This window comes from Pinus tabuliformis, chromosome 2_1 (genome assembly GCF_031772625.1).
Source record: "Pinus tabuliformis cultivar Carrire ecotype Pingquan chromosome 2_1, CPIR1, whole genome shotgun sequence".
Lineage (NCBI taxonomy): Eukaryota > Viridiplantae > Streptophyta > Pinopsida > Pinales > Pinaceae > Pinus > Pinus tabuliformis.
The window spans coordinates 964,727,086-964,754,753 of NC_142299.1; the positions used below are offsets into that span (position 1 = coordinate 964,727,086).

Below are 27,668 nucleotides of genomic sequence, written 5' to 3' on the forward strand. Positions count from 1 at the left end.
TGCAGACCTTGCAGGATTTTCAAATCACTTGCACGCCACCAGTCTCTATCTTATGTGATAATACAAGTGCAATCAGCATTTCAAAGAATCCAGTCATGCACTCAAAGACCAAGCACATACCAATCAAGTACCATTTTCTTCGGGAACAAGTGCTTGAGCAGAAGGTCAAGCTGGAGTATGTTCCTTCTAAGGAACAAGTTGCTGATATTCTCACAAAACCACTGCCCAGGGAAACTTTTGAATATCTCAGACAAAAGCTGGGAGTAGTTGATGCTTCATCCTGCTATTGAAGCTTGTCTGTTCTACAGAAAAGTTGGTATACGCAAGTTACGTAAGGGAAATCCGCATATATACGCTGATTTATGCTAGGAAAGTCGCGTGTATGGTGTACGCGTGCTGCAGGAAGCATATCCGCGTGCATACGCTGTTTTATGCAGGAAAAGTCGCGTATATGGAGTTCTGAACAGCAAGGGTAGACTCCGGTTAGAGAAGATCTGAGATGGGTATGCCAGAATTCTTCAGGCACAGTTTCAGGGGGTGCAGCAGGCACAGGTTCAGGGGGAGCAGCTTAAAGTCTCATAAAGCATTGTTGGCATTTAGATGCTTTTGGTTCTAGTACACAACTGTTGTTGGTTTCAGGAGAAGGAGCTCAGAAGGAAATCTTGGTTGCTGATCTAAAAGATGTGTATCAGATGCTGCTTGTGACTTTCATAAGTCTTGGTTTGTTGTCTCTATGTCATGTATCTCTTCTGTGATATCTCTTTTATGGTGTCAAGGTCATGTAACGGCCTATGTTGGTTTCCCCACTATGCCTGGGATGAATGATGTAATATAATTGGTTGGTTCTAATGTATCCCCTCTTGGTTGGAAGTATGGATGTATGTATTGAGTCTTTTGGTGATAGGAAGGTCCTTTATGATGTATAAGTCTTGGTTCGTTTGAAGAACATCTTTTGCAGATCTTGCCTACAGTCAGGGGGAGCATGTTCAGCACAACAGAGCAGAGAAATCAGCATGTACTCAGGGGGAGCACAGCCCTTTGCCCTTGATGACAAAGGGGGAGAATGATTCTAAGGATCTTGGGGTTGCCATCAAGTCCAAAGGGGGAGATTGTTGGCATTATGAGACAAGTGTTGTCCTTGATGGCAAACCTCACTGATGACAAATCATAGTGCAGAAGGTCAGCAGCAAGGAATTGATGATCAGACTATAAGAAGAAGAGAAAATTGATATACGCAGGTTCATCAAGCCCAAGTCGCGTGTACATGCAGGTTGACTTCAGTAAAAGCGCGTGTATGTGGAAAACTTATTTTTGGTCCGTGGCGGTTATTCCTTGGAAGTTGTGCCTATGGTTTCGGACCATGGTGTCTCGACGGACGTGTCGATCCCTAGTTTTGAGGATGATGGTATTGGATTTCTATGGTTTGGCTCTTGGTATTGAACAAGGCCTAAGGCTATATAAGGAGAAGGAAATCATTAGGCAAGAGCATTCGAAAAGTCTTGAATATCTGATGAAGTATTAGATCCAGTATGCAGTTTATTGGTTGATGATGTATTGCTTGATCTGAGCTAAGGAGAGATCTCATCGGTTGATGGAGAACAAGATCTAAGGAGAGATCGGGATCAAATGGTTTGAAATGAACTATCTTTATATGGTTGATTATGCGTGTTTCTAGATCTGCATACTGACGCAATGTTATATTCTGGGTATAACTGATATCTGGTACAGCTGCAAGTTATGAAAAGTTATTTTTAGATCTGTACGCAGGTTGTCTTCGGTAAAACCGCGTGTATACGCGGGTTGCCTTCATTGAAGTAGCGTATATCTTTTGAAGCATGATTTTTGGGTTTGCAGTTGGGTCTGACTGATATTACAGAGTTCTGTAGTCTGCTCTGTGTTCTGGTGACAGGTGTTGACAGGGTTTCAGTGGTTCAGTGATTCAAAGATTGATGATGCTAGTATTGGTTGTTTTATGCTTCAATGATTTGTGAATGAATCATAGTCTTCAGATTGTAATGTTGTGCTTCAGGAATATCCAGTCTGAAAATGTATGAAAAGTGGTACCTGAAGGAAAGAAGATTGTAGGCCAGCACCTACGTACTAGTATCTTAGCTAGTACAAGAGCAAAGGGGGTTGGAGCTCCCTTCCAAGAAAGTTTGGAGAACGAGAGAAGGTTGAAGCCTTCTGCAGGTTGTAGCCTGCGTACTGGTATAAGGCTGCACCAGTACAAAAGATTGTAAACTGAAGTTCTTATTAAAGAAAGATAGAGACGACTTGCAGCAGGTGGTTTTCACCCACATTGGGTTTCCACCTTATATCATGGTGTTCATGTGTGTGGCTTTTGTGTGATGATCTGTTCTGTTATACTGCATCTGTTTACTCTTAATATGGTGAATAATGACCTGATGCACTTAACTGAAGATAAACTAACTGAATTATAAGTTTTCTGGTTATACGCTGTTTTCTTTAGACACAGTAGCGTGTACACGCTGGTTCACTTAACTGAAGTAGCGTATATGTTTCTGAGCATTGAAAAAGTTTTATTGATCTGATAATACTGATTCACCCCCCCTCTCAGTATTATTTCCAACAAAAATCTCATTCATAAACTCCATATTTCACCAATTAGTTTGAGGGTAAACCATCAACGAAAGGTTACAGAAACATGCACTTATGTAATGAGTGACTATCCTAAGAAGCATAAAACAACTTGAACTTGAAAACTAAAGAACAATAGAAGAAGTGAGTCTAAAGATGCTACTTAATACAATTTCAAAACTACAACTAAGAAGCTCGAGCATAAAAGAAATTAAAGAACTATTGTGATACTAAAATGAACTTATTAGGGTTAGTAAAAACAAGTGACAAAAGCTGCAATATATACAATGTTAAAACGATTATGGACATAAATGAAAACACAAGGAATATACAATTAAATGAAAGAAAAACAACAAATGTAAATACATAGAAACAAAAAGGAACCTCAACCATGTAGGGGCCCTCTGCGCGGCTTTGGACTAGCAATGCAAATTTACTTCACACGCTCAGGTAGCCATATAAGAAAACAGAGTTTTTGTATATAAAAACAGAGGATTGTATGTCTCTTGATTACAAATGGAAATCACACTATTTCAGCAGTAAAACATTAACTAGTTCTATGTTACAAATGCTGGAATTTATAGGAGAAATTCATAACTATTTCTAAGAGGAAAATCTTCTACAACAGACACATGAACAGGTTTTGCATCTGAGAATTTAGTCTCCGGTTGGAATAAACAGTAAATCTCTGAATATGGATTTTGGATATGGTTATGCAGGTGGCAAAATGAATCCTTAGCTTCAGGAACATGCCTCAGACTCATTTGCGTGCCAAAACAAAGTTCTAGCTGCTGTAGGACTTCTCTGTTGACTCCCCTTTGACCGGGCTCTTTCTCCTCGAATTTAATCAAACGAATAGGACTCTATCCATGTATTAACATTTCCTTAGCTATCCATGTGGCTCATTCCTCTTCTCGACACCTATAACTTGCAAAAGTATGGAGATGGCTGTGGAATTGCCAGTTAACTACGGAAAGTGGCTACATTCCGTAGCTGAAAAACAAAACCCTATCCAAATAACACACATAATAATATAATTTGAAAATCACTAAAATGTACTTCTGGAATCAATCATGTAATGGCTTTTGATGGTTTAGGATGCATTGGCATGGAAAACAGGGGAAGAAGGATGAAGAAATTGCTTAAAAAAGAGACAGTTTTGGGACTCAACATACCCCCACCGTGAAGCTGTTGCATGTCCTCATGCATCCAAAATTGTAACAATCCTTCTTCTACTACATCTTATCTGAAACCTCAGCTAGAAAATCCAACCTTTTCTTGTTTCTCTTTGCTGCCACTACCATTCTAGGCTTTCTCATAAGGAGTCTATATTTAAGGTTGATGAGGGCTCGGCTTAGCTTTCTATTTTTCTTCTTCAATTTTCTGTTTTTCTTATGCCATAGACCCAAATGAAGCATGGTATTGTCATGAATGATTTTGTCCAACTTGTTTTCTTCCTTCAAGACTTCATTTTCCTTCTGAATATGTCTGTTTAAGACCTCTAATTCATAGATTTCTTGCTTTAGTGAGTGAACCGGAGTTTCCTGTGATATAACTGGCTGGTTAGATGAAGTCCCCTGATCTGCTGTTGTGTTATTCTGCTCCAATGATTCAATATAATAATAGATTTGCTGCTGAGCTTGGTCAATCTCTGGAGATGCTTTTCTGGGACTGCTTTCAAAGTCTAGTTGAGGAGAAGGAGAATATTGTGGACTCTGCTCAAATGAGGTGTTATCTGGTGAATGAGTTGGAGTCTCCCCTTCCAAGTCTATGAATTGGGCTTCTTTTGTCTTTGTTTTCTTCATTTTTCTTTTAAGCCTAAAGCTTCTCCTTAGACTTTGTGTGCATATGTTCTCTTCTTCTATGACCTATCTTCTTTTCCCTTTTTATTTTTCTTTCTTGGACTGTAACTTAATGTGGACTAATTTCTCAGAGAGCAATTGTTCCTCTTCTGGTGAAGGCTCGAGAGTTTGATAAATTTCTTCAACTTTTCTTTTTATTTTTCCTCTCTATTTTGTTTGCTTCATGACCTCAGTTAGAGTTTCAGAGAGAGGTTCTTCCTCATTGTTTTCTTTTGCTGAAATGGTAGGAGTATTTTGGATTGCAAGAGTTTTTCTCCTCCTCCCACTCTTCTTTACTGAACTCCCTTCAGGTAACTCAGGTGGATCTTGGAAAAAGTTCCTGATCAGGAAGTTTTCCCATGTGTCTCCTATATCCTTCAAGTGATTTTCAACTAAGATTTTTATGAGACCATGGTGGTAAAGGTGAGGTTCTATATCTTCTATCTTCTTTTGAACAATGGTGGACATCTTCCTTAAGCTATTCAACAGAAAGTAAGGGAGATTGATGGTTTCACCTTTTAAAAAGTTCATCAACAACCTTATGTGATACATGTACATTGAACCATATCTACCCTCACAAGTGATAAATTTCTGAATAATCAAGAGCAAACTACTCCATTTATCCTTTAATGCTGAGATAGGAATTCCTCTTTTGAAAATTGAGATATCCATACCTGGGCTTCGAAGAATAACTTTCTAAGCCTCATCATCAAATTCCTTATTTTTAAACCACCTTTCTCCATCTTTTGGAAGTTCGGTTGCAAATGCAATGGAAGATTCAGTCACTGAGAACCTCACATCACCAATTTCCACTTCTACCCCATCAAAACACCTTGCAAATGTTTTGGTGACTTCTCTGTGATGGCCATTGAATTTCATGATAAAATTAAGCCAGCTAGCCTTCTTCAATGTCCCCTTCAACTGAGGGTATCCCTCCATAAACTTGACTCCTATGGGTTCTGATCTTACAATGAGACCCATTCTACTTTTCTTCACTATGTAGAAACTCTGTAAACGGTGGTTATATGGGAACAGAGCAGTTATAGGGATGGAAATGGGATACCAGAGAACTGTGGATAAAATCGATGGCTGTGGAATGAAGTATGGAGGGTATACGAAACAGGAAGAGCGTATGCACGGGAATAGTGTGGAGGACGTAAGGACTGGTGCACACGTAGACTGTGTGGAGGTAGAGTATTACTCATGCACAGAACTGAAAACTGAATGAACTCTGAGTGCTTTGCATTCATAAGAAGGCTGCGGGAGTAAGAAAATGAGAAACTTGGTGTGTGACAGAGCTGTATTCAACTGAGTTATGTTCCCATAATTAGCTGTTTAAACAGGTGAAGTAGGAAAGTACAGTAAAGTACAAGTTAAAGTCAGAGGCAAATCATGATACTGTTAAGAATTAAGTTGGAAGGCATGGTGGAGTTATGACGATAATCAAATCGCATCATGACATGTTAAGGAGTAGCGATTATTCAAATTATATAACTTATGTTTTTATAGTGTTATTTGAAATAGGTTTTATTCTCACCTTTGGAACCATACCTTTTCCATTTGCTAACCTTTGATTGTTTGCTTTTGTAGGTGCTTAGGTGCTGTTGTGTCTTCAAAAGATTTCTCCTTCAATACCTGCATCTGACTTTTTATTTTTATTTTTGGCTATTGATCCAACTGTTACTACAGAGTCAGTTTGACTGCAAAACAAGATTAGCTGCGGAATCAGATCAACTGTGGAATGTAACACAGTGAATGAAATATAACTTGATGAAAAATAGAAAATGACTGTATGGATGAAATATGGAAGAATGGAAATGAAAAGTGGATATGAAGAAATACTGAAGAAAAATTTATTAATGGAATGTGGTGGTGAAATGGAGTGAAATTTGCAGAAATAAAATGGAATGGAATGAAATAAACCATGAATAAAATGAAGGACCTTCTCTCTTTTTTTTTTTGGAAAATATAGGGTGTCAGAGTCTTCTGATTTTCACCCTGTATTTTCTGTATAAGGATGCCAATCAGTGATTGGTTTTCAAGCTTATATATATATATATCTATATCTATATCTATATCTATATCTATATCTATATCTATATCTATATCTATATCTATATCTATATCTATATATATATATATATATATATATATATATATATATATATATATATATATTTAAATTGATGAAAAGAACAAAGACTAAGTTGGTGGAGAAGAATGATTCTTCTTCACCAACTTCATTTCAGAATTATTTTGAAAGATCTTAATAAACTTCTCCTTTGAGATTGGCTTTTGATAAATCTTCAATCTATGACCATTCACAAGGAGAGGAGTTTGATGCTCATCTATGGTTCTGATTCTTACTACTCCATTACTGAAAACTTTTTCAATCTCATATGGCCCAAGCTAATGAGTTTGAAATTTACCTTGAAAATCCTTGAACTTAGAATCAAATAGCAATGCACAATACCCTTCTTGAAACCTTCTTTCCTTGATGTACTTGTCATGCCATTTAGCTCTTTTTTGTTGAACTAGACCAGTCCTTTGAACTGCTTCTTGTCTGATTTCATCAAGTTCATTCAATTTCTCTAGTCTATGATTTTGAGCTTCTGATAGATCCATTCCCAACTTAACTGCCATCTTGAAAGTTTTAACTTGGAACTCAATGGGGAACAGGACTTTCTTTCCATAAACAAGTTCATAAGGTGTATGTCCCGTTGTATTTGTCCATGTAGTTCTATAGGCCCACAAGGCTTCAGGAAGCCTTTCTGCCCAATCTCTTCTATGTAGATGCATAGTCTTGGTGATGATTCCTTCAATCACTTTATTTTTAGAATCTAGTTGACCATTTTCTTATGGATGATAGGGAGTGGATTTCCTATTCTTGATCTTGTACTCTTCCACAAGCCTCTCCATCATTTTGGATGTGAATTGAGATCTCTGATCTGTCAAAATTTCTCTTGGAACACCAAAGTGAGTAAAAATATCCTCAAAAAGAATACTAACTACTGTATTTTCGTTAGAAAAAAGTAATGCTTTGGCTTCTACTCTTTTGGTGACATAATCAGTACATACCAATATACATTTTTTTCTGCTTGGATGGAGGATTAATAGGTCCAATAAAGTCTAAAGCCCATTTTTCAAAGGGTTTGATAAGTACCTGAGGTTGTAATGGCATCTCCTTTGAGGGAGAAGGTTTCCCTACCCTTTGGCAGCTGGCGCACCTTCTGAAATATTCTTTTGCATCTTTGAAGATGGATGGCCAATAATATCCTAAAGAAAGGATTTTATAGGCTATCCTCCTGTCAGCAAAGTGTCCACCACATGGCTCATTATGACATGCTTTAAGAATATCAGGCATTTCATCTTCCCTGACACATCTTCTGATCACAAGATTTGGCCCTATTTTATACAATTCCTTAGAGATCCATGAATATCTTGAACTATTTTGAATAACCTTTCTTTTCTCTCTAGGAAATAAATGTCAAGGTAACTTCCCTGTAGCCAAATAGTTAGCAACATCTGCAAACCAAGGAGTTTGAGTAGTTACTGTAAATAGATATTCACCAGGGAACTTACCCTCAATGGAGAGTCTTCTTTGATATTCTGAATCCTGGACAAGAAATTAACTATTGTGTTTTGTTTTCCAGGTCTATCTAGCACAATAATATTGAATTCTTGCAAAAGTAAAAGCCATCTTATAACTCTTCCATTAGTAATAGGTTTATTCATCAAATATCTAATTGCAAAGTGATCTGTATGAACAAAAGTTTCATAGCCTATTATATAATGTATAAACTTGTTAATTGCATGAACAACAACTAAGAACTCTTTTTCAGTCACAGTATAATTCAACTTAGTGGGAGTCAAATTCTTACTTGTATAGTAAATGGCATAAGGAATCAAGTATTTTTTTCCTAGTACAACTCCTAGAGCTATATCTGAAGCATCTGTAGAAATATGGAAAGGAAGTTTCCAGTTTGGTCCTTTTAAGATAGGTGCTTTAGATATTTTTGTTTTCAAGGCTTCAAATGCTAGTTGGCAATCAGGATTCCACTTTAATTCACAATCTTTTGTAAGAAATTTGAAGAGTGGAGATGCCACTTTAGTAAAGTTTTCTATGAATCTTCTGTAATATCCTGTAAATCCTAGAAAACTTGTAACATCTTTTTGGCAATTTCGAATTGGTAACTTAGAGATGACTTCAACTTTATATTTGTCTACTTTAATCCCATCTCTTGAAATGTGATGTCCTAAAACAATACCTTCCGTAAACATCATAAATCATTTTGCATGGCTTAATGAAAGGTTTGTTTATTTACATCTTTTAAGGATTTTTTCCAAAGTTTCCAAGGCTTCTTCAAACGTGTACCATAGATTGTAAAATCGTCCATATATACATCTACACAATCATGTATTAGATTAGAAAATATTCCTGGTACTTCTCTTTGGAATGTTGAGGGTACATTACATAATCCAAAAGGGAGCACTCGGTAGGAAAAAGTTCCCCATGGACAAGTAAATGTGGACTTATCCTAATCTTTAGGTGCTACTTGAATTTGATTATAACCACTAAAACCATCCAAAAATGAAAATTACTTTTTACCTGATAATGTATCTAATACCTAATCTATAAAGGGTAAAGGAAAGTGATCCTTCAAGGTTGTTTTATTCAATTCTCTGTAATCAATGCACACCCTCCACTTACCATTATTTTTAGGCACAATTACCAAAGGAGAAACTCATTGGCTATTTGAGATTGGGTAAACGAAGCTTACATTGAGTAGTTTTTGGAGCTCTTCTTTCACAATCTCCCTAAGATTTGGATTCATCCTTCTCTGTGGTTGTCTGATTGGTCTACTTCTTTCCTCAATATAGATATGATGGATACAAGTCTTAGGGTCAATACCTTTCATATCAATATACTCCCACGAAAATGCAGCAGAATGTTTTTGTAATATTTTGGTTAGCTCCTCTTGTTGTAATTTCTCCAAGTTTTTGTTTATGTTCAATGTTATACCTGGAAAAATTTCAATTGTAGAGATACCAAACTCTTCCATAGAATAAAGAGACATTTGCCTGGATGACAAGTATTCAATATTAGAATTTACCTAACATTGTGCATGATCATATTCTGAAGATGTTTCCAAATTTTCTAATGTGTTCAAAATGTGACTATCCTCACTAATTTATGATATAGTAAAGACGGGTTGTATAACATCTTCATCATCGACCCATTCTTTGTCATCTATTTCTGTGATTACTTTTGCTAGAGGATACAAAGTGAATTTCTTTGTTGAACTACCATCAGAAATATACATGTCGCCAGATCTACAACTAATAAAAGCATCAGCTGTGGCCAGCCAAGGTCTTCCTAAGATAAGTGGGTGTCCTCCTAGATTATTCTTGGGAGTTAAAATCATAAAATCAACAAGATATTCCCAAGAATCTAAGGAGACTGAAATGTCTTCTAGCACACCATCTGGTTTTATTACCGATCTATCTGCAAGTTTCAATAAGGTAGGTGTGTAAAGAAGATTAGGAAGTTTAAGCCATTCCATAGTCTATCTACTCATAATGTTTATAGCTGCCCCTAAGTCAATCAATGTATTTGGAATTTCAATCCCATTTATGTGTGTCTTGAAAATTGGACTTATTGGATCTACATATTTCTGCATGGTAATCTTTCCCATCATGATATCTGCTATTTTTCCTACCAGGTGAATTCTTTTTGTGTCTCTTGGTTTTCTACTTGGTATTTTGATGCTCAAATCCTTTATTGTTTTTGATAGAAAAGTAATTTCTGTAATGGCTTGTAATAAGGGAATCTTGATACAGACATTCTTTAATTCATCTAGGAAATCATAATTGGGCAACAAGATCTGCTTTTCCACTCCTCTATCAATTTGTAATCTCTCAGGAAAAGGAGGTGTAGAAGTAGATGCAGGTTGCTCAACTATAGGAGTTGTGTTTATTGACTCTTTTTGTTTTTCTTTTTGAATGATTTGGTTTTGAAGGGATGTTCCCTCAAAACTTTTATTAACTTTCAGAGAGTCCTCCTCAGAAGCATCTTTCTATTGAATATCTATAGAAGGTTTTTCCTTTTCTAGAATCCTACCATATCTAAGTTGAACATAATTAAGTTCTAGAGGAACAATCATGTAAGTAGGAAATTGTTGTCCTTCTACCATGTAAGCATTCTAAGGGATTTTATTATTGGGGTTTGGAAATGGTTGGGCTGGTAGTTGATTTGTCTTTTGTTGAAATGGAAGTAAGAGTTGAGGATTTTGACTTTGTTGTGGAGGTCGTTGTTGTGGAAATGGTAATGAAAGGTGAGGGCTTTGATTTGGAAGTTGTGGTTGTCGATTTTGCTGTTGATTTTGTGGGGGAGGATAGCTCTGATAAGATGGAGGATATTGATAATATTGAGCAAATCTCCCATAAGGATTTTGCACCCCTTGTGCCCATGGTTGAGATTGATACTGAATTTGAGGTTGAGGCCAAGGTTGTTGCCAAGAATTCTAGTTTGGTGGGGGCTGAAAATTCATTGGATTGTTAAATCCTTGATTTTGTGGCCCTTTCCAAGGTCTTCTTGCAATAAAACAAAGAGGTTCTATAGAATTTGGGACTACTTCCTCTTGAAAGACAGCCTTAAGACCTGGGATTGAAGGACAATCCCAGGTCTCATGACTTTATGAACAAATCATACAAGTTTCTACAATTTTTGCATCTAAAGGACATTCCATTAGAGCATGTTTCTTTTTGCATTTTGGACAAAAGGTGGCTAAAGCATCAGCTTCTGTTTTTTGCTTGTTTTGGATTTTGAGGGTGTCTAGCTGCTCACTAAGACTCCCTAAGATATCAGTTTTTAACTCATCAAGCATATTGCCAATTTCTTCTGTACTTACAATTCCAGTTGCAGATTTGTTTGCTCTAATAAGAGAAGGATCTCTAGGTCCTTTCCTAGTTTTAGATTTCCCACTTGAGAGATGGACACATAGTTTTTCTATGTCATTCAATGGAAGTTGAGAGATGTCTCCCTTCCCCATCATGTTAAGGATATCTATCAATTCATCTTTAATGGCCTTCAATAAAAGAGCTTTCAAGGTCTCTTCATCTAAATTGCTCATTTTTTCTCTTTTTAAATTGTAGTTAAACCTCTCAAGCAAATCCTCTAAGTTTTCATCTTTATTTTGCATCATTTTTAATACCTCATCCTTATGATTGGTAGGAAAACAATAATCCAAGTATCTATCCAAAAATGCCCGCCTCATATCATTCCAAGTCCTAATGGATTGAGTGACTAATCCCATAAACCATTTCAAAGCAACCCCTTTTAGTGTTGAAGGGAACAATATGAGTTTTTGAGAGTCTTCTAGATAGTCATAAGTTCGGCATAAGACTTCAAACTCAAACAAAAATGTTTTAGGATCCTCACTTCTCAACCCATAAAAGTTTGAGAGGACAGATGGTGAAATGTTTTTCATTGTTGTATGTGTTTCCTCATCTACTATAGGGAATCCAAATGAGTTATCTCCTTCCCTATTTCCTCTACCTCCTCCATTGTTACCTCTACCTCTACCCCCTCCTCCAAATAGTGAAAATTCTCCATCTTTCTCTTCTTCTGCCATGATAGTTTCCTCAGAATCTTCTGGTTCTTCTATTAATGGCTAATGAGAGAGAGTTTCTACTTCTTCTTCTTCTCTAGGTACTCCTACTTCTTCAACTACAATAGGCTCCCCTATAGAGGTGAAAAATGGTTCCTCTCCTAGATCTGGTTTAGTAGATGAAGTGGGAGAATCTTCTAATTGAGTTGCTGCCCCTTGAATTCTAGGAATCCTAAGGCTGGGAGTATGAGTCTGGGATGGAGGTGTGTCCTTTCTAATCCTTGGTGGAGTAGTTGGAGTTGTGAAAATCGAACTTCTGCCCCTAGCTATAAATCTACCCCTAGAATCTCTTTCTCTATGCATGTCATTTTTTTGTTTTGTTTTGTTTTTTTTTATTTTTTATTTTTATGAATGTAAGAAGTAAGGCTACCTAGCTATACCTTGGCAACGACGCCAAAATGTTTAGTCAATTTAGTGTCCTAAATTGCTACATAAATTATCAATCCGGGTGTCGTAAACTAATGAAGTGTAGTGCACTATATGTGCTAAATAACCCTTTCTTACCTCACTATTTTCAAGTTTATGCTGTTTTGGGGTTTTTTTCTTTTGACTCCTAGAGTTCTACAATGTAATTGAAATCTTAATCTACTACTGAAGTAGGAGTCTAAAAGTGATTTTTAGGCCAAGTTTGGAAGTGGAGTTTTCAAAACAACAAAGCGAAGACAAAGCTTATCTTCTTGCTATTGTAATGGTTTCCAAAATATGAGCTTAAAAGACTCTTATAACTACTATCTAAAAAATCAAAACTTGAATGATAAAATGGCAGTGCAGCTATCTCTATCAAACTGAGAATGAAATACTGGAAGCAAAACTATTTCTGGTGTCTATTCTACTTGCAAAATTAAAGTCTGTCGAACTACTGCAATTAAACTAAAGGAAAAAACAAAACTGAAACTACAACTATACTATTTGTGACTCTAAAGCAAGTAATCTCATTTATAAACATAACACTTCGCTAATTAGTTTGAAGATCAATAATCAATGAAAGGCTCTGGAAATATTATCTTATATCATGAGAAAATGACATCAAACTATCTAACTCTAAACTAATGAATAGCAAGTAATCTTATTTATAAACATAACACTTCGCCAATTAGTTTGAAGATCAATCATCAACAAGGCTTTGGAAATGTTAGCTTATACCATGAGAAAATGAGATCTAACTATCTAACTCTAAACTAATGAACAACAAGTAATCTCATTTATAAACATAACAGTTCACCAATTAGTTTGAAGATCAATCATCAATGAAAGGCTTTGGAAATATTAGCTTATATCATGAGAAAATGACATCAAACTATCTAACTCTAAACTAATGAAAAGCAAGGAATCTCATTTATAAACATAATCTCATTTATAAAAATAACACTTCGCCAATAAGTTTGAAGATCAATCATCAACAAAAGGCTTTGGAAATATTAGCTTATAATATGAGTGACTATACTAAGAAGGAAAAGGTACTGAATAGCAAGAAAATCTCATTCATAAACTCCATATTTCACCAATTAGTTTGAGGGTAAACCATCAACTAAAGGTTACAAAAACATGCACTTATGTAATGAGTGACTATCCTAAAAAGCATAAAACAACTTGAACTTGAAAACTAAAGAACAACAAAAGAAGTGAGTCTAAAGATGCTACTTAATACAATTTCAAAACTACAACTAAGAAGCTCGAGCATAAAAGAAATTAAAGAACTACTGTGATACTAAAATGCACTTATCAGGGTTAGTAAAAACAAGTGACAAAAGCTGCAATATATACAATGTTAGAACGATTATGGACATAAATGAAAACAAAAGGAATATACAACTGAATGAAAGAAAAGCAACAAATGTAAATACACAGAAATAGAAAGGAACCTCAACCACGCAGGGGCCCTCTGCATGGCCTTGGACTAGCAACGCAAATTTACTTCACACGCTCAGGTAGCCATATAAGAAAATAGAGTTTTTGTATATCAAAACAGAGGACTGTATGTCTCTTGATTACAAATGGAAATCACACTACTTCAGTAGTAAAACATTAACTAGTTCTGCATTCAAACCGCTAGAATTTATAGGAGAAATTCATAACTGTTTCTAAGAGGAAAATCTTCTACAGTAGACACGTGAACAGGTCGTGCACCCAAGAATTTAGTTTCTGGTTGGCATAAACAGTTAATCTCTAAATATGGATGTTGGATATGGTTATGCAGGTGGCAGAACAAATCCTTAGCTTCAGGAACATGCCTCAGACTCAATTGCATGCCAAAATAAAGTTCTAGCTGTTATAGGATTTCTCCGTTGACTCCCCTTTGACCAGGGTCTTTCTCCTCGAATTTGATCAAACGAATAGGACTCTATCCATGTACTGACATTTCCTTAGCTACCCATGTGGCTCGTTCCTCTTCTTGACACCTGTAACTTGCAAAAGTATGGAGATGGCTGCGGAATTGCCAGTTAGTTGTGGAAAGTGGCTACAATCCGTCGCTGAAAAATAAAACCCTATCCAAATAACACACATAATAATATAATTTGAAAATCACTAAAATGTACTCTTGGAATCAATCATGCAATATATTTTGATGGTTTAGGAAGCACTAGCATGGGAAAACAAGGGAAGAAGGATGAAGAAATTGCTTGAAAAAGAGGCAGTTTTGGGACTCAGCATGAGGTTGGAGGCTCAAGGATTCTTTTAATAATTTCAGCATTTCTTACATTCCGAGATTGAAGAACTAGCTTGCCATCTCCCTTGTTGTGTCTACTAGCAAGTTTATTCCTCCTTTGCCTCCTAAATTGATGTATGAAGTTCAGGTTAAACATAGACCATCTCTGCCTGACAATGTCAAATACTGGAAAGTTTTTGAAGACGATGATGAAATTAACAGGTCTTTACAAGTTTTTGAGGAATTTTCTGAAGTGCACATCGACCAAGAAAATGAAACCATGGAAGAATGTGGCCATTCCAAGGTAAAAAACAAGATCCGCTGAGGAACCATTATCCAGTTGCCTAGTAACCATATACCAAAGGGATTGGTGCCTCTAGAGAAGCTATTCGATCATAATGATGTGCCTTATAAGCCTGCCAAAAGAAAAAATGAGTTTGTTATTTGTAAACACAATATAGAGATCCCATCCCATTCGAAATACATAAATCTGTCCACTCATTTTTCCTCAACCCTCATGAAGCAATTCACTGATAATTTTTCTTGGGAATACAATGATCTTAAAACCTATGATGCACACATCATTCAACATAAGATTCCACTGGAAAAGAACACCATCCCTTTCAAGCAGAAATTAAGACCTATCAGCCCTCTCTTATTGCCTTTGATTGAGAAAGAAATCAAGAAGCTATTGGATGCCAAAATAATAGTTCCCCTGAGGTATTTAAAGTGGATAGCTAACCTTGTGGTAGTAAGAAAGAGAAATGGAGAAATCAGGTTTTGTGCTGACTTCAGAAATCTGAACAAGTGCTCTAAAAAGGATAACTACCCCCTGCCTAAGATGGAACGCTTGCTGCAAAGAGTTTCAGGGGCTAGAGTCATGTCTTTCTTAGATGGATTTTCAGGTTACAATCAAATTGCTATACATCCTGAAGATCAGGAAAAGACCGCCTTCACCACCCCTTAGGGAACTTTCATGTACTCCAAGATGCATTTCGGACTGATGAATGCTGGGGCTACTTTTCAGAGGGCCATGGGCATAGCCTTTGTGGGAGATAAGGATAAGTTTGTCCTTATTTATCTTGATGACATAATAGTCTTCTCCAACAATCACAAAGACCATTTATAGAATTTGAAGAAGGTCTTCCTAAAGTGTAGACAGTTTGGAATTTTGGTGAACCCAAAGAAGTCACAGTTTGTTTTAGAAGAAGGCAAAATTCTGGGACATATTGTTTCTGCTGAAGGTGTGAAGATTGATCCACCAGGCGTTCAAGCCATTTAGATATTTTCCATCCCAAGGTCAAAAAGGGACATCTAATCCTTCCTGGGTAAGATTAACTTTGTAAGGAGGTTCATTCCAAACTTTGCAGAGTTAGTAAAGCACATCACTTCCATGCTAAAGAAAGGATCAGAAATAAAATGGACAGATGCTTCAAGAAGCTCTTTTGAAGCCATCAAACAAGCTATCATGGAATCTCCCACTCTAATCAATCCAAATTACACTAAGGAGTTTTGTATCTTCTCTTTTGCCTCTTATGATACACTTGCGGTAGTTTTGTTGCCAAAAAATGATGAAGGCATAGAGCACCCCGTGGCCTTTTTCAGCAAAACTCTAAGGGATGTTGAACTAAGGTATGACCTTATTGAAAAACAAGCTTATGCTTTCATAAAATCCTTAAAGGCATTTAGAATTTACATTCTGCATTCCAAAGTAGTTGCATATGTACCTTCAACCTCAGTAAAAGATGTCTTAACTCAGCCAGACATTGATGGAAAGAGAGCTAAATGGAGTGAAAACTTCATAGAGTTTAACATAGAGGTGAAGCCCACTAAGCTTGTCAAAGGCCAGGGCTTGGCTAAACTTATGGCTGAAGAAAATTGCAGCTTGTTGGAAATAAATTGCATGGTTCTAAATTCATATGATGAGTATACAGAGGGAGCAGCAGAAGAGAAAAAGTTGAATCAGTCTTTGGATGAAAATCTAGCCACCTGTGAATGGTATTCCAGCATAGTTCATTTTTTGCGAAAGCTAGAAGTCCCTCCAGGGCTTAGCTCAAGTCAAGCCTGGGCCATTAAACTTAGATCAACCAAATTATACATTAAATAAAATCTTCTTTATTGGAAAGACACATCAAGAATCTTCTTGAGGTGTCTAGATAAAGAACAATTCGTGGAAGTCATACACCAGTTCCATTCTAGGATCTATGGAGGGCATCATTATTTGAAAACCACAACCCACAAAATCCTGAGGGTTGGGTACTATTGGCCTACTCTGTTCTCTGATCTGTTTTCTTTTGTGAAATCTTGTGACAAGTGTAAAAGGTTTGCAGGAAGATAGCAGCTAAAATCTCTGCCCTTGAAGCTAGTACATGTCAATGGTCCCTTCCAGTAGTGAGGCTTCGACTTTATAGGTGAGACCAATCCACATTCTTGTGGCCAAAAAAAATGGATCTTAGTAGCCACTGATTATTTCACCAAGTGGATTGAGGTTATACGCACTAAGAATGCCAATCACTAAGTTGTCATAAAGTTCTTGAATGAGAATATTTTCATTGGATTTGGTTGCCCAACCAAACTAGTCATGGATAATGTAGCAGCTTTCAAGGCAAAAGAATTAGTGGACATGACTAAATCCATTGCATTCAAGTGGTGCATTCTACCTCATATTATGCTCAAGGCACTGGAATGGCAGAATCATCTAACAAGAGTCTGGTAAGGGTAATAAAAAAATTGTTAGAGGACAACAAAAAGATCTAGGATTCCAAGTTGAAGTTTGCGCTATGGGCTGACAGAGTTACCATCAAAATTCCATAGGGAATTCTCCATTTAAACTGGTTTATGGCGTTGATGTTGTTTTCCATATCCAACTGATTCTCCCTGTGGCTAAATTCTTGCAAGAAGAACAAGATGAAGAGAATGACATGGTAAGAAGAATGAATAGCCTAGTTGAACTACAGCAGATCAGAGAGAAGCTGGTTGAGAAGTCAAAAGCTCATCAGAAGAAAATCAAAGAAACCTTTAACAAGAAGGAAAAAGTGGACAATTTCCAAGTTGGTGACTGGGTGCTTAAATGGGATGCATTTAAGGAAAATAAAGGTAATCATGGCAAGTTTGACTCCTTATGGATAGGTCTGTTTGTCATTGCTCAAATTCAGTAGAACAATACATTTATTTTGCATAGTCTAGAAGGAGAAGATACTTTTGGTAGCCCAATAAATGGGGGTTCTTGAAACTTTATTTCATTTAAGGCTTTAAAGCCTTGTTATTGTAAATATGTTTTTCCAGTTTTTTATTTTCATTACAAAATAGACTCCATGCCCAATGGAACACTAGGAGGAAGATTTGATTTTGTTTTTGTAGGAAAGGCATTGATCTGTGATCCTTGAAACCTCATAGGGAGGATTTCATCCCTAGAAGGAGCTAGTGTTAGCCTCGTTGGCAAAAGGCCCAAAAATGGATCCATATATGCTCTTAAAGTCTCCAAATTTGCTTAAAATCATGCCAATGAATCCAAAAATGCTCTTGAAATATTCAAGATTTGCTCAAGATCATCCAAAGGTCAAAATAAGCACAAGAGGAGAGCCCTTGGAAGGGCGGAAATACGCTATCGCGAGGCAAAAACACTACAAAACCATGAAAAAAACCATAAAAACCAGTCAAAGCATAGTAGCCGTTAGATCTAGCTGATCAACGGCCCATATATAAGCAGAAAATCGTAATCGGTGTTGCAGAGAGGACGACATAAAGAAGGGGTGCAAGACACCGTCGATCAACGATCTCTAATGATCGGATTGGCGGGTCGCATACGACATGTTATATAAATACCTTTGGCTTGGGCAGTATGCAATTGCGACATCGTCGCATCATAATATCACAGCAGAGTAGCACCCAAGGGTGAGACCTTTACACATTCATAAGCACCGATGCGATAATGTCCAGACCCAAAAGTATTCGGGAATGATATTATATAACATTTTAGGTCAGCTGTAACTCGATTTTCAATGCATTTTCAATGTATTTTGTTATATAACGAAATACAAAGGGGAACTTGGCAGTGCCGATAGTGATGAAGCCCAGACCCGAAAGGGTCTGGGAAGTGAAATATATAATATTTGAAGTCTGCCAAAGGCCATTTTCATGTGTTTTCAGAGTTTTTCAAGTGTAATTCAAAATACAAAGGAAGCAAGGGACCAAGCCACTTGTGATAGGCGACAACAATCTGAAGGGTGGACCTAATGGAGGAATAAACCATTTTTGAGGAATTTTGAAGTCCGAAAATGACAGAGAGGGGCTGGATTTCTTAATGTTGCTGTGTTTTCTTCTTAAAATAGAAACAATCATTATTTTTGGTAGAAGTCCACAATATGGCAGCGTTGTTTTGTGTTAACAGAAAGCATGCATTGCTAAACATTTGAAAGGACCATAACACACACACCTTGCCCAAAACGAACAGAAGCATCAACAACCCAACGTAGCTCATCAAAACAAACATCATGGGGCATATCTGGCATGAGAGAGCTCCCAGACAACGCATCAAACTACCTGAAGGTGCGTATTCCTCTGTCAGAAGGAGAAAACCTTTGAGCCATGCTTGCCTATTCAGGGAATCAAGAAATTAAGGGACAGAGAGGATAGATTAAGACTCCGAGCCTTTGAGAGCTCAGGAGCATTGTAAAAGGCCTATAAAAGGCTAGAAACTAAATGTAACAAGGGTTCAACCTCTGGAGATTATTGATACTCTGTTCCTTCAAGATTCTCATCTTCATTCTAGTGAATACAAGCTTCTTTTGCTGTTATATGTTCAATGTCCATTTTTCTCCTCTGTTCTAAGCTTGCACTTGAACATTTTGTTCATGTTTTCTTTTGTGTCTAAGGCCAGATAACTGTCATCTTATCTCTACTTTGATAAATTATATTTGCAAGCTTCTTTTACTTCCTGTAGCTGGCCATTCATATGTGTTTATATATGCATTTGCTGGTATAGGTGGTATTCTTCATCTATTCATTGAATTTACAAACTATTGAGCATTAGTGGTTTAAAGCCTTGTAGAGCTGAGGGTGTTCATGCATGTATTGAGTTAAAAAATAGAGTTGAAATGGTTATCTAGCTTGATCCAAACCATCATTCATTCCAATAGTTCAGAGAACAATATTGAAGATTATATGTTACTAGGCATCTCCGATCTAAAACCTAGGAGAGTTTCCTAGAGTGATAACACCCACAAAATAAAAATTGTGAGAACACATGGATATAATCTAAGCATTTTTAATGGTAGATATGGGTGCTATGAAATCAATGATTTTTGTTCCATTTCGGACCGACCGAGGTCACCCGAGATTTAACAGCTGAGGGAGCTTCCGCAATCTTGTTTTGAAAAAAAAATGATTCTTCCACATGTCAACATATGGTAAATTAAGGGAGCCTCCAACACAAAACCTCTTACAACTATAAAACCCCCTCCCGCAATCCAGTCATAATTTCATAATTTCATTGACATGGTTTTATCTTACTAGATAGGGTAGCAAGTGCCAGTTATTTCTTGAATGATTGTTTCATTGTCATGGTCCTTTTCTTCAAATGGGCACCCAGTTGTTGAAGCATATGATAATGATAATATGATAATCATAACTTACAGCAGGGGTATTATAATGCTTTTTTGTAACTCAAGATCATGACATAGAAACACTCCATTCATTTTATAAAACCCTAAAGTATATCCCACTATCACCATTTGGTTTTGGCTTTCATGAAAAGATAGAAATTATAACCTGGGTCCTAGTTCACAGAATCAATTTAGGGAAGGAAAACACCAACTTTGCAAAGAATTTTCTTCAAGCAACTGTGCTTCTTCAGTACATACCTCGATGAATCCATTTTGTTCCCTTATCCATGTGTAGTTTTTCCTTTAGAATTGGAAAATATAATTTTGTGATAAACTTGCTTATGTACCCACTGATTGAACATTTGAGAGGGTGTATTTAGTATTTTCTTGGTTTTAACAGAGTCTACACTTTCTTGCACCAAGTTTAAGGGATTGATTCTTGTAGGGTGATTAATGAATCGACCTTCACTAGATACCTTGGAAGTAATCTTCAAGCCACTATAATGATTCTGGGAAGATATATGGGTTTGCAAATTCTAAAGAATAGATTCTCAAAATCTCCGTAAATCCTAAGTAGCTGAACCACTTGAGTCCATTTATAAATACAAGCAAAGTTGTTGACATGGAGAGATATGAGGCATTATTTAGGGAACTGGAGGAAGATGGATTTGAACTGTCATTAGAATTGTATCATACAATGATTGAAGACTATACCATTATACATGATGAATTAAAATACCTCGTAGTATTTCAAAACCTAAAGGAATATAGCATGGAGCCCTCAATTATCAGCTATGGATGTCTTATTCATCTTTATACCAAGGTTGGAAAAGTTTCTAAAGCATTGGAAATAAGAAAGGAAATGGAAGCCTGGGGTGTCTATAGATATATATATATATATATATATATATATATATATATATATATATATATATATTCAATGTTGATTGATGAATATGAGAAATTAAATGTCTATGTAAATGCCTTTGCCATTTTTCATGATATGGTGATAGAAAGATTCAAACCTGATGTTATAACTTATAACATTATTATAAATGCATTTTGTAAACTTGGTAACATGGACCGTTCCATTAGAATCCTTGATCAAATGCACAAGGAGAGGTAAAAACCATCACCACATACTTTTATCACCATCGTTCAAGGTTATGCATCTTCTGGTGATATTGGTTGAGATTTTAAGTGCTTTACAAAGATATAAATTGAGGGATTGAGGCTTGATGAGTTATCATTTACTACCTTTCTCAAGGCTTTCCATAAGGCAGGGCAGATGCAGAATGCTTTAGCAGTCACAAAGGAAATGAGTGCATCTGGGATCCAAATAAATACTTATTTTTAAAATATTCTTATTTATGGGTGGGCTCCGAGAGGTGATGTATGGGAATAAATGTATTTGATGCAAAAAATTATTCGAGATGGCATCTCACCTGATATTCATATATAGACATCATTTTTCAATGCATATAGCAAGGCTGGAGATATAAGTAGAGCAATAGCTACACTTGAAGAAATGACAATTTTGGGTATGAATCCTAACATTAAAACATATACAACTATGATAAATGGATGGGTTTTAGCTTCTTATCCACACAAAGAATTGACATGATTTGAAGAGATGAAACAAGCAAGACTAGAACCCGACCATGCTGTATATCACTGCTTAATGGTATCACTATTATCAAGGGATACTATTGCTTAAAAGACTGTGTACACAGGTACGTTGAAAATTAGAAAAGAGATGTCATATACTAGATTTAGTGTAGACCTAGGGACAACTGGGAAACATGTGACAAAGATTGCTTGTTTGAAGGGTAGTTGCTAGACTTGAAGGAGGAAAGTCAACACCAGTGAACCAACTCCAGATTTCTTGGTAGTCAATGAGTAAACAGTTCAAGGACGGAATTAGATATCCAAATCAACAAATGAAGATTTTTGGGCAAAAGATTATTTTTTGACAATAAAATCCAAACCTTGTTTGGACATTATATTCCAATAGCTCCAATAGTTCTAGATTGTTTCCAACTTTTTTGAGAATGTCATTACTTTATTTTTTATTATTTGATTTTCTTTTCAATAAAATTGTAATAGTTAGGTTAAATATAGTTATATTTTTATTAATTTTGTATCCTAAAGGCTAGCAATAGCTGAAAGATGGTAATTTTCTATATATTTCTTCATTTGTAATAAGCAAGAGTTGGATTTTGATGCTAAAACATTGCAATTTTTGTAAAGACTTATATTGTAGAATTTTTAATTGAAATATTCTCGCTTTAGTTTCATGACATAATTTGCTTCTCATGTATGTCTTTCCCTGTGATCTCATAATCTTTTTCTCCATATGTTCAAGGTAACATAGGAGCTAGGGCAAGGCTGGGTTTGAGTATCAACCTCCCTAACAACCTACTACAAATTTATCATCATTATGGAGACTATCTAATTGAAGAGTATGTTTAAAACAACTCCTCTACATCATTTAATTGTTTCCTTCTATCATCTCTTGAATGTATATTTGTTTGGCTGTAGAAATATTTTACACCTGTATAATATATCTGGTTGATTAAGTATTCAGTACGAAGGTTTAATTATCATATATTTTCTTCTTTTCCTCTACCAAACTCTTGAAAGATATGTTATTTTGTCGGAACTTGACATTGGCACATTTATCAAGTATGAGAAAGAAAGGGATTTATTTTTTAGTAGAGATTACATACTCATCAACAACCACCTACAAAAAATAATATATCTAGTCATTGCACTTCAAAGGCTGCTATCCAGTGATAGTGAACAACGTTAAAAGAAACCTTGTAGCACTTGAGGCAAACCCCTCTAGTTCGAGGGCTACCTTAAACTTAAAGTTTGGTGGAATTGGATTCTCGACACAATATCAGAGCCAAGAATTGCCTCCGAGAAACATATACAACATTTGGCATCATTGTCGAGGATCAAAGTAACAAAGAAATAATTCCTCGAAGAACGATCAAGACTAGATCTATTCCTTGTTGGTGAACAAGGAATAGGCATTTGATATGGTTTGCAATTCCTTCACCTAATGACTCCACATTATTTATATGGTGATTCCACTGGGTTATCAATTCCATTGGTTCCAGATGTCAAACACTTTTAGTCTTGTGCTTGTGTAAGACTTAGTGATGGTTGCAGTCAACAATACATTTCTCTTCTTCTTAAGGAAAACAAATATGTAGTCATTAGAGTTCTTCAATATTTTATGTCTCAACAACTTATTGATCTTTACTGATAAGTATCAACAACTCATGGAATTTAATGTTTATAGTGTATATTCTTTCAGATTTTCAGCGACATGCAAGGTGGTTTTCTAGTTAATCCAATTCTCACATAGTTGCACTGGAAGCATGATTACACCTGATAGTGTACATTTTCAGCTCAGTTAAGTAGTGGTGTGTGAATATATAAGTTTGTTTTCAAGGCATTTAATGTGCAATTTTTCTTCAATAGTTGTTTTAGTTTAGTTTTATTTGCAGTCAACAGTGTTACTTGTTTCACTTGAGAAACTTCTAGTTTCATATTTCAATGCGAGTTAGTCTCTAGATTAGTGTGATAGAGTTATTGAAAAATCAAATGTTGAAAGTCTAGACAGACATGTTGGATAGGAAGGTTAGAGGTTTCAGTCCACAAATTACAATTTTCAGATTGCATATGAGATTGGTGTGACTCCATGCCCAAAATATTCAAGGCACAAGTCTTCAGGTTCTCTGCATCCCGCAGAGTGAAGCAGTCCCCAGTTGGAACCAATGTTGTAGCTTTCTCTTGTCAAAGAAATTGCTCTTTCAAAACAAAAAATATGAATTTTTCCAATTGGTTTCCGGTCAAAATTTGAGGAACATGAAATATTTTAGGCAAAATGGTTCTATATGGGTTGCTGGGTAATAAATTAATAATGATTTTATTTTATTTTATATAAATTTGATTTTATAAAAGAATTTATTTTTAAAAATTAATTTTATGCAAAAATAGGGGCCTAAACCAATCTTCAAGTTCAACGAACATTGAAAGTCCAATAAGCACCATAATTCGCCAACCAAACTCACAAGTCAAGTCAAGCTACCGCTCCATGTATTATGCAAGGTGCCAAGCCAAGGGATAAGAGAATAGATTGCACTATGCATTGGTATGGGACACAATTGTTGGTGTATATAAACACCATGAAATCCTTTTATTTAGTCCATGTGTGATATATATCCCATTTCCACAAAAAAAAATGGTGATAGGACAAGGATAACGTCCAAGAAATTTTTAATGGCGAAGATTGGTGCTACGAAATCAATGGTTTTTGTTCCATTTCATACCACCCAGATAATTCGAGATTTAATAACCGAGAGGGGGTCCACAATATTGTTTTGAAAAAAATAGATTCTTCTATGTGTTAGAGTACAATGAATTGCGGGATCCTCTAGCAAAAGACCTCTTATAGCTATAAACCTCCCTCCATAATCCAGATATAATTTCATTAACAATGTAGGGTTTTATCTTGCCAGATAGGGTAGCATGTGCCAATTATTTCCCAAATGATTTCTTCACTGTCATGGTCTGTTTCTTCAGATGGTACCAAGTTGTTGAAGCATATGATAATGATCATATGACAATCATATCTTACAACAGGGGTATTATAATGCTTTTTTGTAATTCAAGGTCATGGCATAGAGGTGCTCCATTCATTTTTTGAACCCTAAAGTATAACCCACTATCACCATTTGGTTTTGGCTTCATGAAAAGATAGAAATTATAACCTATATTTTGGTTCACGGACTCAATTTAGGGAAGGAAAACAAAAACTTTGCAAAGAATTTGCTTTGAGAAACTATGGTTCTTCAATATATACCTCGATGCATCTGCTTTGTTCCCATGGCTACGGGTAGTTTTTCCTCTCGAACTGGAAAAGCTAATTTTGTGATTAGCTTGGTTATATACCTACTGGATGAACACATGATAGGGTGTAGTTGGTATTTTCTTGGTTTTCAGAGAGTCTACACTTTCTTGCACCAAGTTTAAGGGATTAATTCTCTTAGGGTGATTAATTGATCAACCTTTAGTAGATTTGCTGGAAGTAATACTCAAGGCACTATAATGATGCTGGGAAGATATATGTGTTTACAAATTCTAAAGAAAAGATTCTCAAAATATCAATAAATCCTGAGTAGCTGAATTTCCTGAGCCCATTTATAAATACACACAAAGTTGGTGACATGGAGAGATCTAAGGCATTAGTTAGGGAACTAGGGGAAGATGGATTTGAGGTGTCATTTGACTTGTATCATACAATGATGGATGACTATGCCACTATATAGGATGAATTAAAATACTTCACAATATTTTAGAGACTAAAGGAATATGACATGGATCCTTTAGTTATTAGCTACAAGTGTCTTATTCCTTTTTATACCAAGGTTGGAAAAGTTTCTAAAGAATTGGAGATAAGCAAGGAAATGGAGGCCTATGTTATAAAACATGAAAAAAAAATATATTCAATGTTGATTGATGGATATGTGCAATTAAATGACTGTGTAAACTCCTTTTCCATTTTTGAAGATACGACGAGAGTAATATTCAAACCCGATGTTATAAATTATAACATTATTATAAATTCATTTTGTAAACTTGGTAACATGGACTGTGCAATTATAATTCTTGATCAAATTGTAAGGAGAGGAAGAAAAACCATCACCACGTACTTTTATCACCATAGTTCGAGGTTATGCATCTTCTAGTGATATTGGTAGAGATTTTGAGTACTTCATAAAGATAAAAATTGAGGGTTTGAGGCTTGATGAGTTATCATTTACTACCTTGATCAAGGCATATTGTAAGGCAGGGCGGATCCATAATTCGTTAGTTGTCACAAAGGAAATGAGTGCATCTGGGATCTAGAGAAATACTTATATTGACAATATTCTTATTGATGGGTGGGCTCAAAGAGGTGATGTATGGGAAGCAATGGATTTGATGCAAAAAGTGATTCAAGATGGCATCTAACCTGATATCCATACATACACATCATTTGTCAATGCATATAGCAAGGATGGAGATATAAATAGAGAAATAGCTGGACTTCAAGAAATGTCAAGTTTGGGTCTGAAGCATAACATAAAAACATATACAACTTTGATAAGTTGACGGGCTTTAGCTTCTTATCCAACTAGACCTTTGATGTGCTTTGAAGAGATGAAACAAGAAAGAATAGAAGTTGACCAAGTTGTATATCACTGCTTAATCCCATCATTAATATCAAGGGCTACTATTGCTTAGAACTTTGTGTACACAGGTATCCTAAAAATTAGCAAAGAGATGTCAGATCTTGGATTCAGCGTAGACCTAGGGATAATTGGGTAACACGTGACAAAGATTTCTTGTTTGAAGGGTAGTTGCTAGATTTGAAGTAGGAAATTTGGCACGAGTGAACCAAATCCATATTTCTTGGAAGTCAATGAGCAAACAATTTAAGGATCAAATTAGATATCCAAATCAACAAATCAATATTTTTGGGCAAAAGAATATGTGTTGAGAATAAAGTCCAAACATTGTTGGACATTCGATTCCAATAGCTCCAACATTTCCATATTCTTTCTAGCTTTTTTGATATTGTCATTATATTAGTTTTTATTATTTGATTTTGTTTTCATAAAATTTGTAACAGTTAGGCTAAAAGTAGTTTTATTTTATTAATTTTGTATCCTAAAGGCTAGTAATAGCTCGAAGATTGTAATTTTCTATATATTGCTTCATTTGTAATAAGAAAGGGTTGGATTTTGATTCCAAAGCCTTGCCATTTTTTTAAATACTTCTATTGCAAAATTTTTAATTGAAGTATTCTAGCTTTAGTTTCATGACAAAATTTGTTTCTCATGTATGTCTTTCATTGTGATTTCATAATGTGTTTTTGCATATGTTCAAACTAACATAGGAGCTATGGTAATGCGAGGTTGGAATATCCACCTCCCTGATAGCCTGCTACAAATTTATCATCATTATGGAGACTAGATAATTGAACAGTCCGTTTAAAACAACTTCTATGCATTATTTAATTGTTGCCTTCTGTCATCTCTTGAATGTATATTTGTTTGGTTGTAAAAATATTCTACAGGAATCTACTATATCCGGTAGATTAAGTATTCAATATGAAGGTTTAATTATCATATATTTTCTTCTATTCCTCTACCAAACTTTTGAGATCTATGTTATTCTGTCGGAACTGGACTTTGGCACTTTGATCAAGTTTCAACAAGAGAGGGCTTATTTTTAAGTAGAGATTGGATAC

General features: G+C 35.8%; 1 pseudogene; it reads left to right on the plus strand.

Moving 5' to 3' along the window:
- Nucleotides 1–5,487: 5,487 nt before the first annotated feature.
- LOC149203845 (uncharacterized) lies at nt 5,488–26,743 on the plus strand (annotated as a pseudogene).
- Nucleotides 26,744–27,668: the final 925 nt, after the last annotated feature.